This window comes from Tamandua tetradactyla, chromosome 2, assembly GCF_023851605.1.
Source record: "Tamandua tetradactyla isolate mTamTet1 chromosome 2, mTamTet1.pri, whole genome shotgun sequence".
NCBI classification, from domain to species: domain Eukaryota; kingdom Metazoa; phylum Chordata; class Mammalia; order Pilosa; family Myrmecophagidae; genus Tamandua; species Tamandua tetradactyla.
In genome coordinates, this window is record NC_135328.1 from 203,231,706 (window position 1) to 203,250,590 (window position 18,885).

The following is an 18,885-nucleotide window of genomic DNA, read 5'->3' on the forward strand; positions in this document are numbered from 1 at the left end:
AGAAATAATGGGTCCCAGATCATATAGGGCCTTTGAGGCCAGGGTAAGACCTTTCAACTGCCTTTTATTCTAAGTGAGATGGGAAGCCATAGACAGTTTTGAGCAGAAGAGTAACATAATCTAAAATGTTTTTAGAAGCTTATTCTGGTTGCTGTGGGGGAATAAGCTGTGGAGGGTAAAGAAAGGTGGTCAATGATGGAAGCAGAGACCAGTTTAGGAAGCTTTTGCAGTAATCATTTGTCTAGGGGAGGGATGATGGTGGCTTGGACTAGGGTGGTAATGGTGGATAGTGGAAAAGAATTCTGGCCATATTTTGAAGGCAGTATCAAATTCTAATTCCCTGTAGAGCTGTTTGATTTATCTGGAGTTAACCCTTGGTCACATGGGTTTGAGGGTGTCTTGAAACTTGACAAAGATCCATGGTAAAATTCCTAACTGATTGAGCAAAGGATGAGAACAGTGTCTCCTAGAAGACAGCATGGGTTCACTTAGAATAAGTCATGTTAGCTGATGACAACTCTCTGCGCTTTGGTGCACATCGGGTCAATTGATTTTTCATTTTTAAATATGCTATATGGCGCGGTCACGTTTCATTTTTTTTTCCATGTGAGTATCCTGTTAATTGCAGTACAATTTGTTGAATTGTTTGTTTGTTTTTATTGGTATCTTTGTTTGTTTTGGGAAATGCATGGGCTGGGAATTGAACCTGGGTCTCCTGCATGGCAGGCGAGAATTCTACCACTCTATTACCCTTGCACCCCCTGGGTCAATTCATTTTTGATAAAGTTCCTCAGCTGGAGGATCAATAATATGCTACAAACATAATGTGCCTTTGGGTTAAAATTAGATACATAACATATTCTTATGTGATCTCAGGAAAGAAAAATTTGGGCTGGCTTTGGAGCTGATAGAACAATTGCATGTAGGTATTATAGTGATTAATGGATCGTTTAAGAAGCCCCGTCCTATTACTATGTTTTGAAAATATTTCCCTGTATTTTCTTCCAGGAGTTTTATGGTACTGATTCTTATATTTAAGTGTCTGATCTGCTTTGAGTTAATTTTTGTATAGATGTAAGGTAAGGGTCTTTTTTCATTATTTGGGTCTTGATATCCAGTTCTTCCATGCCCATTTATTGAAAAGACTGTTTTGTTCCAGTTCAGTGGATTTGGGGGCCTTGTCAAAGATCGGTTGACCATGGGTTTGGTGGTCTGTTTCCACTCTCGATTCAATTCCACTGGTCAATACCTCTGTCTTTGTGCCAGTATCATGCTGTTTTGACCATTTTGGCTTTATAATAAGCTTTAAAACCAGGAAGTCTTAATCCTCTTACTTGGTTCTTCTTTTTTAGGATATTTTTAGCTATTCGAGGTCTCTTTCCCTTCCATATGGATTTGATAATTAGCTTTTCCAAGTTTTCAAAATAGGTTGTTTGAATTTTGATTGGTATTGCATTGAAGCTGTAGATCAATTTGAGTAGAATTGACATCTTAATTACATTTAACCTTTCTATCCATGAACATGGAATGTCATTCCATCTATGTAGGTCATTTTTAAATTTCTTTTAGCAGTGTTGTGTAGTTTTTTGGGTCCAGGTCCCTTACATCCCTGGTTAAGTTTATCCTAGGTACTTGATTCTTTTAGTTCCTATTTTGGATGGAATTTTTTTTCTTAATCATCTTCCCAGGTAGGTCACTGCTTTCGTATAGAAATGTTACTAATTTCTGCACATTAATCTTATATCCTGCCACTTTGCTGAATTTATTAGCTCAAGAAGCTTTGTCATAGATTTCTCAGGGTTTTCCAAGTGTAATATCATGTCATTTGCAAGTAATGAAAGTTTTATTTCTTCCTTTCCGATTTGGATGCCTTTTCTTTCTTTTTCTTGCCTGACTGCTCTAGCTAGAACTTCTGGTACAATGTTGAATAATACTGATGACAGTGGGCATTACTTGTCTCATTCTTGACCTTGGGGGGAAGGCTTTCAGTCTCTCGTGGTTGAGTATGAAACTGGCTATGGGTTTTTTTATATATGCCCTTTATCATATTGAAGACGTTTCCTTCGATTTCTACCATTTGAAGTATTTTTATCAGAAAAGGATGCAGAATTTTGTCATGCTTTTTCAGCATTGATCAATGATCATGTGATTTCCCCCTTTCTGTTTGGTAATGTGTTGTACTACATTGATTGATTTTCTTGTGTTGAGCCACCCTTGCATTCCTGGTATAAACCCCACTTGGTTGTGGTATGTACTTCTTTTAAAGTATCATTGGATTCAATTTGCTAATATTTTGTTGAAAATTTTGCATCTGTGTTCATTAGGGAGATTGTCCTGTAGTTTTCCTGTCTTGTAGCATCTTTTTTTTTTTATTATTAATTAAAAAAAATTAACAAAACATTTAGAAATCATTCCATTCTACATGTACAATCAGTAATTCTTAATATCATCACATAGTTGCATATTCATTATTTCTTAGTACATTTGCATCGATTTAGAAAAAGAAATAAAAAGACAACAGAATAAGAATTAAAACGATAATAGAGAGAAAAAAAAAACCTATACCTCACATGCAGCTTCATTCAATGTTTTAACATAATTGCATTACAACTAGGTAGTATTGTGCTGTCCATTTCTGAGTTTTTATATCCAGTCCTGTTGCACAGTCTGTATCCCTTCAGCTCCAATTACCCCTTCTCTCTTTTTTTTTTTTAATTAACGGAAAAAAAGAAATTAACCGAACATTTAGAATTCATACCATTCTACATATGCAATCAGTAATTCTTAACATCATCACATAGATGCATGATCACCGTTTCTTAATACATTTGCATGGGTTTAGAAGAACTAGCAACACAACCGAAAAAGATATAGAATGTTAATATAGAGAAAAAAATAAAAGTAATAATAGTAAAAACAAAACAAAACAAAAACCTATAGCTCAGATGCAGCTTCATTCAGTGTTTTAACATGATTACTTTACTATTAGGTATTATTGTGCTGTCCATTTTTGAGTTTTTGTATCTAGTCCTGTTGCACAGTCTGTATCCCTTCAACTCCAATTGCCCATTATCTTACCCTGTTTCTACCTCCTGCTGGACTCTGTTACCTATGACATATTCAAAATTTATTCTCGAATGTCCGTTCACATCAGTGGAACCATACAGTATTTGTCCTTTAGTTTTTGGCTAGACTCACTCAGCATAATGTTCTCTAGGTCCATCCATGTTATTACATGCTTCATAAGTTTATCCTGTCTTAAAGCTGCATAATATTCCATCGTATGTATATACCACAGTTTCTTTAGCCACTCTTCTGTTGATGGAGATTTTGGCTGTTTCCATCTCTTTGCAATTGTAAATAATGCTGCTATAAACATTGGTGTGCAAATGTCCGTTTGTGTCTTTGCCCTTAAGTCCTTTGAGTAGATTCCCAGCAATGGTATTGCTGGGTCATATGGCAATTCTATATTCAGCTTTTTGAGGAACCGCCAAACTGCCTTCCACAGAGGTTGCATCATTTGACATTCCCACCAACAGTGGATAAGTGTGCCTCTTTCTCCGCATCCTCTCCAGCACTTGTCATTCTCTGTTTTGTTGATAATGGCCATTCTGGTGGGTGTGAGATGATATCTCATTGTGGTTTTGATTTGCATTTCTCTAATGGCCAGGGACATTGAGCATCTCTTCATGTGCCTTTTGGCCATTTGTATTTCCTCTTCTGATAGGTGTCTGTTCAAGTCTTTTTCCCATTTTGTAATTGGGTTGGCTGTCCTTTTGTTGTTGAGTTGAACAATCTCTTTATAAATTCTGGATACTAGACCTTTATCTGATATGTCATTTCCAAATATTGTCTCCCATTGTGTAGGCTGTCTTTCTACTTTCTTGATGAAGTTCTTTGATGCACAAAAGTGTTTAATTTTGAGGAGCTCCCATTTATTTATTTCCTTCTTCAGTGTTCTTGCTTTAGGTTTAAGGTCCATAAAACCGCCTCCAATTGTAAGATTCATAAGATATCTCCCTACATTTTCCTCTAACTGTTTTATGGTCTTAGACCTAATGTTTAGATCTTTGATCCATTTTGAGTTAACTTTTGTATAGGGTGTGAGACATGGGTCTTCTTTCATTCTTTTGCATATGGATATCCAGTTCTCTAGGCACCATTTATTGAAGAGACTGTTCTGTCCCAGGTGAGTTGCCTTGACTACCTTATCAAAGATCATATGTCCATAGATGAGAGGGTCTAAATCTGAGCACTCTATTCGATTCCATTGGTCGATATATCTATCTTTATGCCAATACCATGCTGTTTTGACCACTGTGGCTTCATAATATGCCTTAAAGTCAGGCAGCGCGAGACCTCCAGCTTCGTTTTTTTTCCTCAAGATGTTTTTAGCAATTCGGGGCACCCTGCCCTTCCAGATAAATTTACTTATTGGTTTTTCTATTTCTGAAAAATAAGTTGTTGGGATTTTGATTGGTATTGCATTGAATCTGTAAATCAATTTAGGTAGGATTGACCTCTTAACTATATTTAGTCTTCCAATCCATGAACACGGTATGCCCTTCCATCTATTTAGGTCTTCTGTGATTTCTTTTAGCAGTTTTTTGTAGTTTTCTTTGAATAAGTCCTTTGTCTCTTTAGTTAAATTTATTCCTAGGTATTTTATTCTTTTAGTTGCAATTGTAAATGGGATTCGTTTCTTGATTTCCCCCTCAGCTTGTTCATTACTAGTGTATAGAAATGCTACAGATTTTTGAATGTTGATCTTGTAACCTGCTACTTTGCTGTACTCATTTATTAGCTCTAGTAGTTTTGTTGTGGATTTTTCCGGGTTTTTGACGTATAGTATCATATCGTCTGCAAACAGTGATAGTTTTACTTCTTCCTTTCCAATTTTTTTTTTTTTTTTTTAAAGGAAAGACAGAGAGAAGGAAGGAAGGATAGAAGGAAGGAAGGAAGGAAGAAAGGGAAACATCTTTAAACATTTTCTTGTTTTATTGTATTTTGTTTTTCCGTTTTTTTTTGTTACATGGGCTGGGGCCGGGAATCGAACCGAGGTCCTCCGGCATAGCAGGCAAGCACTTTGCCCGCTGAGCCACCGCGGCCCGCCCTCCTTTCCAATTTTGATGCCTTGTATTTCTTTTTCTTGTCTAATTGCTCTGGCTAGAACCTCCAACACGATGTTGAATAATAGTGGTGATAGTGGACATCCTTGTCTTGTTCCTGATCTTAGGGGGAAGTTTTCAATTTTTCCCCATTGAGGATGATATTAGCTGTGGGTTTTTCATATATTCCCTCTATCATTTTAAGGAAGTTCCCTTGTATTCCTATCTTTTGAAGTGTTTTCAACAGGAAAGGATGTTGAATCTTGTCAAATGCCTTCTCTGCATCAGTTGAGATGATCATGTGATTTTTCTGCTTTGATTTGTTGATGTGGTGTATTACATTAATTGATTTTCTTATGTTGAACCATCCTTGCATACCTGGGATGAATCCTACTTGGTCATGATGTATAATCCTTTTAATGTGTTGTTGGATACGGTTTGCTAGAATTTTATTGAGGATTTTTGCATCTATATTCATTAGAGAGATTGGTCTGTAGTTTTCTTTTTTTGTAATATCTTTGCCTGGTTTTGGTATGAGGGTGATGTTGGCTTCATAGAATGAATTAGGTAGTTTTCCCTCCACTTCTATTATTTTAAAGAGTTTGAGGAGAGTTGGTACTAATTCTTTCTGGAATGTCTGATACAATTCACATGTGAAGCCGTCTGGTCCTGGACTTTTCTTTTTAGGGAGCTTTTGGATGACTAATTCAATCTCTTTACTTGTGATTCTTTTGTTGAGGTCATCTATTTCTTCTTGAGTCAAAGTTGGTTGTTCATGTCTTTCCAGGAACCCGTCCATTTCATCTAAATTGTTGTATTTATTAGCGTAAAGTTGTTCATAGTATCCTGTTATTGCCTCCTTTATTTCTGTGAGGTCAGTAGTTATGTCTCCTCTTCCATTTCTGATCTTATTCATTTGCATCCTCTCCTTCTTTTTGTCAATCTTGCTAAGGGCCCATCAATCTTATTGATTTTCTCATAGAACCAACTTCTGGTCTTACTGATTTTCTCTATTGTTTTCATGTTTTCAATTTCATTTATTTCTGCTCTGATCTTTGTTATTTCTTTCCTTTTGCTTGCTTTGGGATTAGTTTGCTGTTCTTTCTCCAGTTCTTCCAAGTGGACAGTTAATTCCTGCATTTTTGCCTTTTCTTCTTTTCTGATAAAGGCATTTAGGGCAATAAATTTCCCTCTTAGCACTGCCTTTGCTGCGTCCCATAAGTTTTGATATGTTGTATTTTCATTTTCATTCGCCTCTAGGTATTTACTAATTTCTCTTGCAATTTCTTCTTTGACCCACTGGTTGTTTAAGAGTGTGTTATTGAGCCTCCATGTATTTGTGAATTTTCTGGCACTCCGCCTATTATTGATTTCCAACTTCATTCTTTTATGATCCGAGAAAGTGTTGTGTATGATTTCAAACTTTTTTAATTTGTTAAGACTTGCTTTGTGACCCACCATATGGTCTATCTTTGAGAATGAACCATGAGCACTTGAGAAAAAGGTGTATCCTGCTGTTGTGGGATGTAATGTCCTATAAATGTCTGTTAAGTCTAGCTCATTTATAGTAATATTCAGATTCTCTATTTCTTTATTGATCCTCTGTCTAGATGTTCTGTCCATTGATGAGAGTGGTGAATTGAAGTCTCCAACTATTATGGTATATGTGTCTATTTCCCTTTTCAGTGTTTGCAGTGTATTCCTCACGTATTTTGGGGCATTCTGGTTCGGTGCGTAAATATTTATGATTGTTATGTCTTCTTGTTTAATTGTTCCTTTTATTAGTATATAGTGTCCTTCTTTGTCTCTTTTAACTGTTTTACATTTGAAGTCTAATTTGTTGGATATTAGTATAGCCACTCCTGCTCTTTTCTGGTTGTTATTTGCATGAAATATCTTTTCCCAACCTTTCACTTTCAACCTATGTTTATCTTTGGGTCTAAGATGTGTTTCCTGTAGACAGCATATAGAAGGATCCTGTTTTTTAATCCATTCTGCCAATCTATGTCTTTTGATTGGGGAATTTAGTCCATTAACATTTAGAGTTATTACTGTTTGGATAATATTTTCCTCTACCATTTTGCCTTTTGTATTATATATATCATATCTGACTTTCCTCCTTCTACACTCTTCTCCATGTCTCTCTCTTCTGTCTTTTTGTATCTGACTCTAGTGCTCCCTTTAGTATTTCTTGCACAGCTGGTCTCTTGGTCACAAATTCTCTCAGTGACTTTTTGTCTGAGAATGTTTTAATTTCTCCCTCATTTTTGAAGGACAATTTTGCTGGATATAGGAGTCTTGGTTGGCAGTTTTTCTCTTTTAGTAAGTTAAATATATCATCCCACTGTCTTCTAGCTTCCATGGTTTCTGCTGCGAAATCTACACATAGTCTTATTGGGTTTCCCTTGTATGTGATGGATTGCTTCTCTCTCGCTGCTTTCAAGATCCTCTCTTTCTCTTTGATCTCTGACATTCTAACTAGTAAGTGTCTTGGGGAACGCCTATTTGGGTCTAATCTCTTTGGGGTGCGCTGCACTTCTTGGATCTGTAATTTTAGGTCTTTCATAAGAGTTGGGAAATTTTCAGTGATAATTTCTTCCATTAGTTTTTCTCCTCCTTTTCCCTTCTCTTCTCCTTCTGGGACACCCACAACACGTATAGTTGTGCGATTCACATTGTCCTTGAGTTCCCTGATACCCTGTTCAAATTTTTCCATTCTTTTCCGGATAGTTTCTGTTTCTTTTTGGAATTCAGATGTTCCATCCTCCAGTTCACTAATTCTATCTTCTGTCTCTTTAAATCTATCATTGTAGGTATCCATTGTTTTTTCCATCTTTTCTACTTTATCCTTCACTTCCATAAGCTCTGTGATTTGTTTTTTCAGTTTTTCTATTTCTTCTTTTTGATCAGCCCATGTCTTCTTCATGTTCTCCCTCAATTTATCGATTTCGTTTTTGAAGAGGTTTTCCATTTTTGTTCGTATATTCAGCATTAGTTGTTTCAGCTCCTGTATTTCATTTGAACTATTGGTTGGGCCATATTTTCAATTTTCTGAGCGTGATCCGTTATCTTCTGCTGGCATCTGGGCATTTAGTCAGATTTCCCTGGGTGTTGGACCCCACAGGTTGAAAGATTTTTCTGTGAAATCTCTGGGTTCTGTTTTTCTTATCATGCCCAGTAGGTGGTGCTCGTGGCACACGTTTGTCTACGGGTTCCACCAGTGAAAGTTGCTGTGGGTCCTTTAACTCTGGAAAACTTTCGCCGTAGGGGGGGTTCGGCAGCCGAAGCGTCTTGGAAGAGTGCCAGCCGGCCCGCGGGTCCGAACGCGGGGAGGGTCACCAGCCGGCGCAGCATGGGAGAGTGCCTGACCGAATTTCCTAGTCGGCCCGGGGCGCCAAGCGTGGCGGGAGGGCGCCAGCTGTCGCAGCCCAGGAGAGTGCACTGTTCCCAGCCGGACCGGGGAGTCACGTGTTTGGAAGGGACCCCCCGGTCACCGTTCTTCGCAGTCTGGGGATTTCCGACCCAACTCTCTCAGTTGGTCCAGGGGGCCTCGCGTGGTGGGGGTGCCAGCCGCCGCGGCCCAAGGGGCCGCCTGCCCAATTCTGCCAGCTGGCCTGGGAAGGAAGAAGGGAGGGACTCCGGCCGCTTGCCGTCCCGCCTGGGAAAGCCCGCGCCCCTCGCTGATCTCACCGGAGCTGGTTCTCCCAGACAGTCAGCCGTTCCAGGATGGGGTACACCGTCCCTTTGATCTCCGTCGTGAATCAGGGAGCTGCTCTGTATTGTCTCCACTCCCCCAGTAACTGTTCTGGAGGAGGAAAGGTGAGGGTGGCAAGGCTGTCGAGGTCGGTGGCGGAGGAGCCGGTGAAGGCGGAAGAGGGCACGGTGGTGGTTGGAGAGCCTCCGGAGCAGGAGGGGGAAGAGGGGAGAGGAGGGCGGGCGTGCCGGCTGCTGCAGGGTGTGGGTGCCGCGCGCCGGGCCGGCAGACAAAGAGGGGAGAGGAGGGCGGGCGTGCCGGCTGCTGCAGGGCGTGGGCTCCGCGCGCCGGGCCCGCGGACAAAGAGGGGAGAGCCCCACTGCCTGATTTTGTAAATAAAGTTTAATTGAAATACAGTCATGTCCATTTTTTTATATATTATATATGGTCTCTTCATGCTACAATGGCAGTACTGAATAGTTGGGACAGAGCCCTTAGGTCTTAGAAAGCCTATTTACCATCAGAGCAAGTTATATGCTTATATCTGTACTATCAGACTTAAAAGAAAAAGTTTTTAACCCCTGCTTTAGATGACTTTTGGAAATAGGAATTGAATCATGGCAGCTGTATTGGGGGAAGGGGCAGAGCAGAGTTGGTTATGTTCCATTTTAGTACAGGAAGAAGTAGTAGTCTCAGAAATGCTGGGTAGGATCACTTAAACTGGATTCAAGAACTTTGGCAGAAAGGAGTCTGAGTGAGAGACGGTTGGTGCTGTATCTTTGTAGCGTGAATTGGAACTAAGCTCAACAGTGGTGTGGGGGAAGTTGGCATTAAAGGAGGGGAGGTTTTTACCCCTTTTTACTTTGATATAAATTTTCTGTGGTTTAATATAAATAATTTCCTTCTCAGACCCTATCTTTAGGCACAACAAATCAGTTCGTCTTCCAAGCCTTGGGTGTTTATATTTCAGGTGGTAAAATTTGCTAATTAAAAAAAGCAAAGTTTGTAAGTACATGGAATCTTGAATAGGGCATGAGATTGTGTGGGTTTGTACAGGCTAGTGTCATGCCCCAATATATCCCAGAATAATTTGGGCAGTGAATAAAGAAGTATTTCAAAGTCCCCTTGTGGGGCTGGGGAGAAAGGAGGAAATTTTCCCATTTGGAGAATTTCTGATATTCTTGCAAGCAGTGGGGACAACCAAACCAATAGGTCGAGCCCTTGATCTTGTGATTCACCCCTATGAAACTTATTCCTACAAAGGGGCAACTAAGCCTACTGATAATTAAGCCTAAGAGTCACCCCCGAGAACCTCTTTTGTTGCTCAGATGCAGCCTTTCTTTCTAAGCCAAAAGGGTGGTGAACTTGGAACACACTGCCGTCCCCTCTATGTAGGACTTGACTCCCAGGGGTATAAGTCTCCCTGGAAATGTGGGACAGAACTCCCAGGATTCGCTGGGACCCAATGTCATGGGATTAAGGAAGCCTTTTGACCAAAAGGGGGAAAAGAGAAAGGAGGCAAAAAAAGTCTCAGTGGCTTAGAGATTTCAAACAGTTGAGAGGTCATCTTGGAGGTTATTCTTATGCATTACATAGATACCCCTCTTTAGTTTATGGTGTATTGGAGGGAAGTACCTGAAACTGTTGAGCTGTGTTTCAGTAGCCTTGATTCTTGAAGAAGATTGTTTAATGATATAACTTATACAGTGTGTCTGTGTGAATGTGAAATCCTTGTGTCTGATGCTCCTTTTATCCAGGGTATGGACAGATGAGTAAAAAAATATGGATAATAAATAAATAAATAATATGAGGGATAAGGGGTAAAATAAACTGGGTAGATTGAAATAGTAGTGGTCAATGAGAGGAGGGGTAATGGGTTTGGAATATATGAGTTTTTTCTTTTTATTTCTTTTTACTGGAGTGATACAGATGTTCTAAAAATGATCATGGTGATGAATACACAATTATGTGTTGATGTTGTGAGTCATTGTATTGTACACCATGTATGGACTGTATGTGTATGAAGATTTGTCAATAAAAATATTTTTTTAAAAAGCAGGGTATAAGAGGAAAGGGTGGGTGGTGTTTTATGTAAGGTGCTTAGGGAAGGCTTTATCATGGTTTTATAGTTAATCATATCTGACCCCTCAAAAACAAGGTCCAGGTCTTATTTATCTCATGCTATTATCTAGCAAAATCTGAGTATATCATAGATGTTACATCACTTCTACTAAATAAATGCATATTACCTGGATAAACATACTTAACAGGGAAAATGGGGGAGACACTGGGAAGAGACGTACCTACCCCTTCCCTTTGTGGGTGGTCTTGGAGGTAGCAAAACTTTTCTTTATCTGGCCATAACCTCTGACCAAAAGGTCAAAGATAAGTAGCATCTTGACTCCATTTTCTTTCCATTTCTTTGTTTTACCTGGGTAGAAGGGATAGTCTTAGCAAGTTACTGTTTTTAGGAGGATTCTGCTGGTGAAACTTACCTTAGGGTCTGTATAGGACCCTTCAAAGTGTTTTTGCTGCTTTATTGTATATTGCTGCTGTAAGGTAGGTTGGGTTGATATTCTTTGTATTTTTTCAGAGGAGGAATCTGAGGCACAGAGAAGATTGTCTTACAAAAGCAGGATAGCATTCTTAAAAGAATATGGACTTAGGAACTAGCTCTGGGTTCAATAGTTAGCTATCCCTCTTACTAGCTGTATGACCTTGAGCAGTTTGAGGGGATAGCAGTCCTCACCCCATAGCCTGAAGGTTAACTAGAATGATAGTAACAGCTAGTGTTTATTGTGATTTGTGTGCAAGGCATTCTGCTAAGCACTTTACATGCCTGGAGACTACCATATTGTCTTTGTATAAATGAGAAAACCTCAGAGAAGAAATTTATGCAGGAATATATACAGTAAACAATGGACCTGGAATTCATAAGTAATTAATATATTGTCTGGAGTATAGCAGCATATAGCAGCATAAAGTATATTCACTTTGTAGTTGTACTTCATTCATTTGTCCTTACTGGTCTGTATATAATTAGAATAATGCTCAGAACATCTCAGTTTATAAAAACGCTTAGGAGTTTGTAAGGAGGCAATTTTGCACAGTGTTAAGAACCCTAGAAGGAGTCAGGAAACGAGTCCTTGTGTTTGTTGGATTGCTGAGGAAGTCACAATATTTACTTTTGATTCTCAGTTCCCTCATTTTTAAAGTAAGGAGATTGGGCCACATTGGTGGTTTTATTTTAGATAAAAGCTATCTGAATACAGTCATATGGGGGAAACTTAATGTAAGAAGCTTAAAATCAGACTTGCTTTGGTTGACTAAATGGAAGGAGGAGCCTAGAGCTCAGCCTGCTCAAACTTTCTCCCCTTTTCTCTTTCTCCTAGATGATTCCTGAGAGGATTTGCTGAGTCTAGTTTGAAAACCAGTAGGCTAAATGATCTTTTACTACCTTTTGGCTGTGAAATTTCATTCTAAAGAGTAGAGGAGGACGCAGAAATATTTTCTGCTGCTTCTCCAATACTTGGCCCCCAAACTAGAAAGCCTGGGAGTGGTGTGGTTTTTTTGGTACTTATGTCCCATTTCCCTGGCACAGACCTGCAGGCCCACAGGGGAATTTTCCAGCAGCCTAGGGGTAAAGCATTGTTATTGAGACTCTGTGCATGAGGTTTAGGGTTCAGTTATTCATAGCATTATAATGCACAAAGACCTGATATTCTATGCCAGCGGTATCTGTTTTGCCAATTATTTTCTCCTTGAGTAATCCATGAGTAGATTAACATCACTTTTAATATTTTCTGTTAATGGTCAGTGCCAAAAGACTGACCAGGCACTTAATGATTAGGAGGCTCATTAAGCCATTCATTCATCACATTTAAGCATTTATTACGTGCTAGGCCCCTTGGTGCATACGGAGAACACAGTAGTGAATAAGAAAACAAGTTGGGGAGACAAAATGAATACATAAAATTTCAATATAGTGTAATAAGTGCTCTGATAGGATTAATACAGTGTGCACTGTGAAAGCAAGAAAGAGAAGCCCTGCGCTGGCCTGAGGTTTCAGGAAGGAGATATTCTAGGAACTTCTGGGAGATATTGTCTAAGATGGGATCTAAAGAAATGAGAAAGGATTACTAATCAAGCTAGCACTGTGAAAGCAAGAAAGAGAAGCCCTGCGCTGGCCTGAGGTTTCAGGAAGGAGATATTCTAGGAACTTCTGGGAGATATTGTCTAAGATGGGATCTAAAGAAATGAGAAAGGATTACTAATCAAGCTAGCAAAGGCTTGAAGGTAAGAGAAAGTGCCAGATTTATGAAAAAGTGTGGTGCCTAAGCAGAGTTTGAAGGCAGTTCAAAGATGTAGACAGGGCCAGATCATGAAGAACTTTCTATGCTGTTTGGGCTTTATTCTTAGAGCAACAAGGAGTCTTTAAAGAATTTAGATAGTGATGTGTGATGCCTGCTTCTTCTTTATATTTCTAGTAAGTATTTACTGCTTATTTACTGGGTATTGCTTTTTTATTTGTTTGATTTTATTGGTTGATTCACATCGTTCAAATTCTCAATTGGAACATGGAAAATTGGCACTAAAAGCCAAATGAATTAAAAAGTAACCTATTTCCTGGACTCTTTTAGTTCAGAATTATGATGTAGATGGGGCTGTACTAAAGTTTAACATTTCTTTCTTTTGAAAAGAGGATTGTTTATGAAAACTGGTATAAATAAGATTTATTGAGGGGAAGATAAGCTGGGAAAGGGATTTAAAAGCTTTATTGATATAATTTATCATAAAGTTCATTTGATTAAAATGTATAATTTCATGTTTTTTTTTTTAGCATATTTACCCTGCTAAATGGTTTTAAATCACTATGTAGCAACATCACATAATTTGTCTTCTTCTAAGCCAGTACAGATCCTTTGTATTTATTCATCGGGAATTGGTTTCCAGTCTATACTGAGTCCACCCCTCCCTTCTCCACCCAGTGTATGAATTGGTAAGGTTACCACTGTACTACTAGTAAAAGGCCAAAACAAGAGTAGGCCTATGACACTTATGGTAGGAAAAGGTTTATTTCTTACAAAATATGGGGTTTTGTTTATTTCCTCTCCATTTCTGAGAATGAGAAGGCATGTAGGCTGGACAGGGATGGAGAAGGGAAGGCCAAGAGAAGCTAAGATGACAGAATGGAGAAAGACACATGCACAGAGCAGAGTAATGAACAGGGAGAAATAATCAAGAGGGAGGGCAAGATGTGAGAAGTTTAGAGAGGCTGTTATTTCTAGCACCTCCAAGGCCTCACTGTTTTTTCAGAGCAAGGCCTGGGCTCCATCTGGTGGCCATAGGCTTATAGTGCTGCCACTGGAAGGGCTTCTGGATTTAAAGAGAATCTCTGCATTTGGCATCTCCTCAAATCCCACTTTGAGTTGTTTCTGTTTCAGAAATCCCCTAGGTTTTCTCATGAAATCAGTGTTGGTTGAAGTCAGTTCTTTTTCTCATGGTGGCTGTTTTTCTCTTGGGGCCAGGCTGTTTTTCCATCTTTCCTTCTCCTGTTTGACTCTGATCTTAGCAGACTACATCATCCACTACCCTTGTTATTGCTGTCATCTATTGATCACCAAGCCACTGCCCTTTATTTCTTAATAGCATCTGGTTGAATGCCACTCTTCCCAACACTATACAAGTTAATTTTTGGTGTTTTCTATGTATATGTTGATAATCCTCACAACACCTTTGCCTCCCAGTTATTTCTTCCTCTGATCTTGGTTTCTACCCTCCCTCAACACTCACATGGTCATACTTAGTTTTGTTTTTTTCAAAGAAGTCCACTTTGTTTAATGTACAAAAAAGTATGAATAGAATAAAAAATGAATTAAATTTTATCAATTTGTTTATACTACCATAGTTCTTCATATTAACTTTACTAATCAAATAATAGAAAGTAGGGGGCAATTAAGGGGTTAAGAAAAAGAAAAAAACCAAAAAAAGTTTCTACTATGTTTATTCTTTTACACTATATAGCTGTGCTCACAGAGTTGGCTTCTTTTACTCCTCCAGAGTGCAGAAATTCAATCATATATCAAATTGAACCTGCTCAAAAGCTGAGGAGACTAGAAATGATGGGCCCATATCCTGGTGCATTGTCATACGGTTCAAACAATGATGTAGCTACCAGCTTGTAATTTTCAGGGACTGCAAACTAGGCTTTCTTTTGAAGTTGAACTAGAAACAGCTTCTTATGTTTCTTAGGCTTTGTAATATGTGCAGGAATATATGGATACTGTGAGGTTCAAAATTTGGTCTCTACCAGTTACCAATGCAGTCATCAATGACCCAGTCTTGCAAACTCCATCTTGATGACCTAATATCTCTGTCATTGTTTTAATCCTTCAACTTCATCTTCTCCTGGGTTAAGTTCAACACCAGGTAATTTGAAGAAAGTTCCCTGTTGTAGCAGTAACACACGGGATAACTGGTGCTCATATACAACCAGAACTCTATTTGCAATCCTCCTTACTCCAATTTTGTCAAATTCCTCCCTCCTGCACTAAAATCTGGCTGCAACAGAGCTGTCAGGCTGTTTTGTACCAAAAGTATAATCGGTACAGGTTGATGGTGCGCTCCAGGGTGAAGAACTTTGTTTGCTGAATGTTCTTGTTGCCGAACTGGTTGACAGGCCCTGGGGTCAGCCAGTCTGTGAGCGATTGGGTGGCACCGTGGACATGCTGGCAAGCATGGGCACTGGCTGCGAGTGGGAAGGGGGAGGCAGGGAAGACTTTCCCCGTGTAGGTAGCAATTATCTGTGTCATACCTTAGTTTTTAACATAGTAACTGCGACCCCTACCTAACTTCAGGTTCCTGCACTGCCTCTCTGATAACCATCTCCCCATCTTTCAAGTTCTAGTACTCTCACTCCAACAGTCCTTCATCCCCTATTGGAATCTTCAGTCCATTGATCATTTTCATTCTTCTTCATCTCTTTAATATTCTCCTTCCTTTCTACTGATGAGCTGAAGTTCCTTGCATCACCCTTAACTCCCTTGCCCTTCTCTTGCTTTGTTATACACACTTGAAAAGCTCCAACTCTGGTTAAATGCAACGCTGTCCACTCTGTGCCTTCATCTGTTCAGCTGAATAAGGTGAAAGAAAAGAGAACTTCGCTAATTAGTTTCACTTTAAAACACAACCAGTAATTTTAGGTGGGCTCTTAATGTTGCCTGGCAATCATTCTGTATTTCCCTAGTCTGTTCACTTTTTTTTTTGAGGGTGTGTGGGGTGTGTGTGTGTGTATGTGTATGTATGGTTCGGGAATCGAATCTGGGTATCCCACATGAAAGGCGTGCATTCTACCACTGAATCACCTGTGCACCCCTGGTCTGTTCACTTTTGCATTCGTCTAGATGATTAGTCCTCAAACTTCCAAATCATTTTCCCCCGTTGTCACTTTAAAGTGATGGTCTTGCTATCTAATTCATTAGAAAGCAAAAGAAATCAGGAGAGAACTTCGCTAGACTCCTGCCTACTCACCTAACAGCTGTACTCTCATAATCTGCCATCCTGCCTATTGTAGTAGATGAACTATGTGCTCTTCTCTAACGCTGGATACATAGCTGATATGCTAGAGCCCCGTTCCGTCTCTCCTACCCAGCAGATTTCCCCTCTTTCATTACTTTTTCAAATTTCCCTTTTTCTTGGATTATTTCTGTCAGTATACCAACATGCCCTCCCATCTTAATAAAAAATAAAACTTTTGATATCACTTCATCTGTTAGCTATCACCATATTTATTTGCTCTGCTTTTCAGGAGTATTTTAAAAATTGTTAGATACTTGCAGTCTCCAGTTCATCTCCTTATTTTCTCCCTTAAACTCATTCTAGTAAGGTTTTCACCCCTATCTTTTCGTTGAGGCTGTTCTTGTCAAGGTGTCATTCACATTGTTAAATTTAATGGCCCATTCTTTGTCCTCATCTTATTTGAACCATCAGCTTCACTTGACAGAATTGCTCACTCTCTCTCCTCCTTAAACTACTTTGCTTGACTTTCATGACACTATAGTCTCCCAGTTTTCTTTCTGCTCCACTGACTACCCTTCTTTCGCTCCTCTGCTGGTGATTGTACATCTCTCCTGCCAGTAAATATTGATTGTCCTGGGCTCAAACCTTAGAATTCTTGTTTTCTCTGTATTCACTCAGTTCATTGGCAATCTCATCCAGATCATGGCTTTATAAATTATTTTTGACTCACAGATTTATCTCTTTCCTAAACCCTTGACTTGTACATTCAATGGCCCCTCTAACTTTCCATTTGGATGATTACTGCATATCTCATGTATAGCATGCCCTGAACTGAACTCCTTATCTTCCCTCTCAAGCATGCTTTGTCTGCAGTTATCTTCATTTGAATTGAAAACTCTGTCTACAAATTCCGACCAAAAACCTTGAAGTCATCCTTAAATCCTTTGTCTCTCATATGCAATCCAAGAGCACATCCTATGGTTATACTTTCAAGTGGCCAAAATCTGACCACTTTTCATTGCTTATATTTTCACCATCTTAGTCCAGGCCACAACTGTCTTGCCTGGATTGTTGCAGTAACCAACCTCTTGTCTGGTAGGAGGAAGACCTTTCTGCTATGGTGTTTTTTCAGCATCATAATCATAGTGTTCCTTTTTTGTTGTTTTTTTTAGGTCCCCCAGCTTTATTTTTTGTTACTGAGGTGTAACTTACTTATAGTAAAATGTGCAAATTTTAAGTTACATAGCTTGATGAATTTTCTTACATAACCACCAGGTATCGACCACCCGTAGAACATTTTCATCAGCCTTCTCCCAGTCACCATCTCCTCACCTAATCCACCAAGGATTAGTTTTGCTTGCTTTTCAGCTTCATCTAGAATACAGTTTTATGGATTTATCCTTTTAAAACTTCAGTCAGAATATGTCCTCTGTTCAAAACCTTCTGGTGGTTTTCCAGTTTTCGGAGGAGAAACCAAAGTTCTCACAGTGGCCTGTGGAATGCCCTTCATAATTTCCCTCATTCCCTCTCTCGCCACTCTCTTTTTTGTTCTTAGCTTCAGCCACATTGATCCTTTTCTTTGAATACACTAAGCATGCTTCTTTTTTAGAGTCTTTGCCCTGGCTTGCCCTCTGTTGAGAACATTCTCCTTTACATATTCTTCCTTGCTTCTCTCAAGTCTCTGCTCAAGTGATGCATTCTTAGTGAGGTCTCCTTTAACAGTCCTGTTTAAAATTGTAATCTCCTCCTCTTAGTACCCCTACCTCAGGTCCTCCTTTTATTGAAACATAGCACTGATCACTTTCTTACAAATAATATCCTTTTCTGATTTATTATGTTTATTTTCTATCTACACCAGAAAGTAAGCTCCAAAAGATTTAAGGTTTTTAGTATTTTGTTAACTGATGAATTCCAAGCACTTAGAACAGTGCCTGTGCATAGTAAGTACTCAAAAATATTTGTTAACTGAAATGAATGTAGAGGGAAAGCGGAATCGGTCCTACTCAGTGGAAGGCCTATGGTACAAATGAAAAGTAAATAAAGGGAGATATTAGGAATCTCATTATTTTTTGTTTTCTTTTTAAATTCTACTTCCTTTTTTTTTTTTAAGGGTTTTCTTTATTTTTAACAATTCTTAGAGAGAAGCTGTAAGTACAGAGCAAAGGATTTTTTTGGACAACTTAAGTTGTAGTTGCCGATGTGACTTCTTATCACTCCCAAATGTTTATGTGTATTTCCTACAAACAAGGACATTCTCCTATATAATCAAATTACAACTATCAAAATAAGAAAATTAATATTTATAAATTACTATCATTTAATCCTCAAGCTTCCATCAAGTTTTGAAGGCTCTAAGATGCAGTATATTTTGTAATTACATATAAATTATAATTTAGAACTATCTACCTGTGGCATTTTTTTTTTTTAATCATAATGGAATGATATTTATTGATAATTGTGCTTTTTAAAATCTTGAATAGAAGCTAGGTCCTCTGTCAGTGAAGTGACTCCTCTCTCCCCGGTCTATATTCCCTGAAACTGTACCTTTCCAGTGATTCTACCTTT

The 18,885-nt window shown here is 38.9% G+C and overlaps 1 protein-coding gene and 1 pseudogene across 3 annotated transcripts in view; one reads left to right on the forward strand and one right to left on the reverse strand.

Annotated features, from left to right (window-relative positions):
* Positions 1–18,885, forward strand: part of LUZP1 (leucine zipper protein 1) — a 140,832-nt gene that overhangs the window by 111,464 nt on the left and 10,483 nt on the right. The window lies entirely within an intron of this gene.
* LOC143664160 (cleavage and polyadenylation specificity factor subunit 5 pseudogene) lies at positions 14,874–16,035 on the reverse strand (annotated as a pseudogene).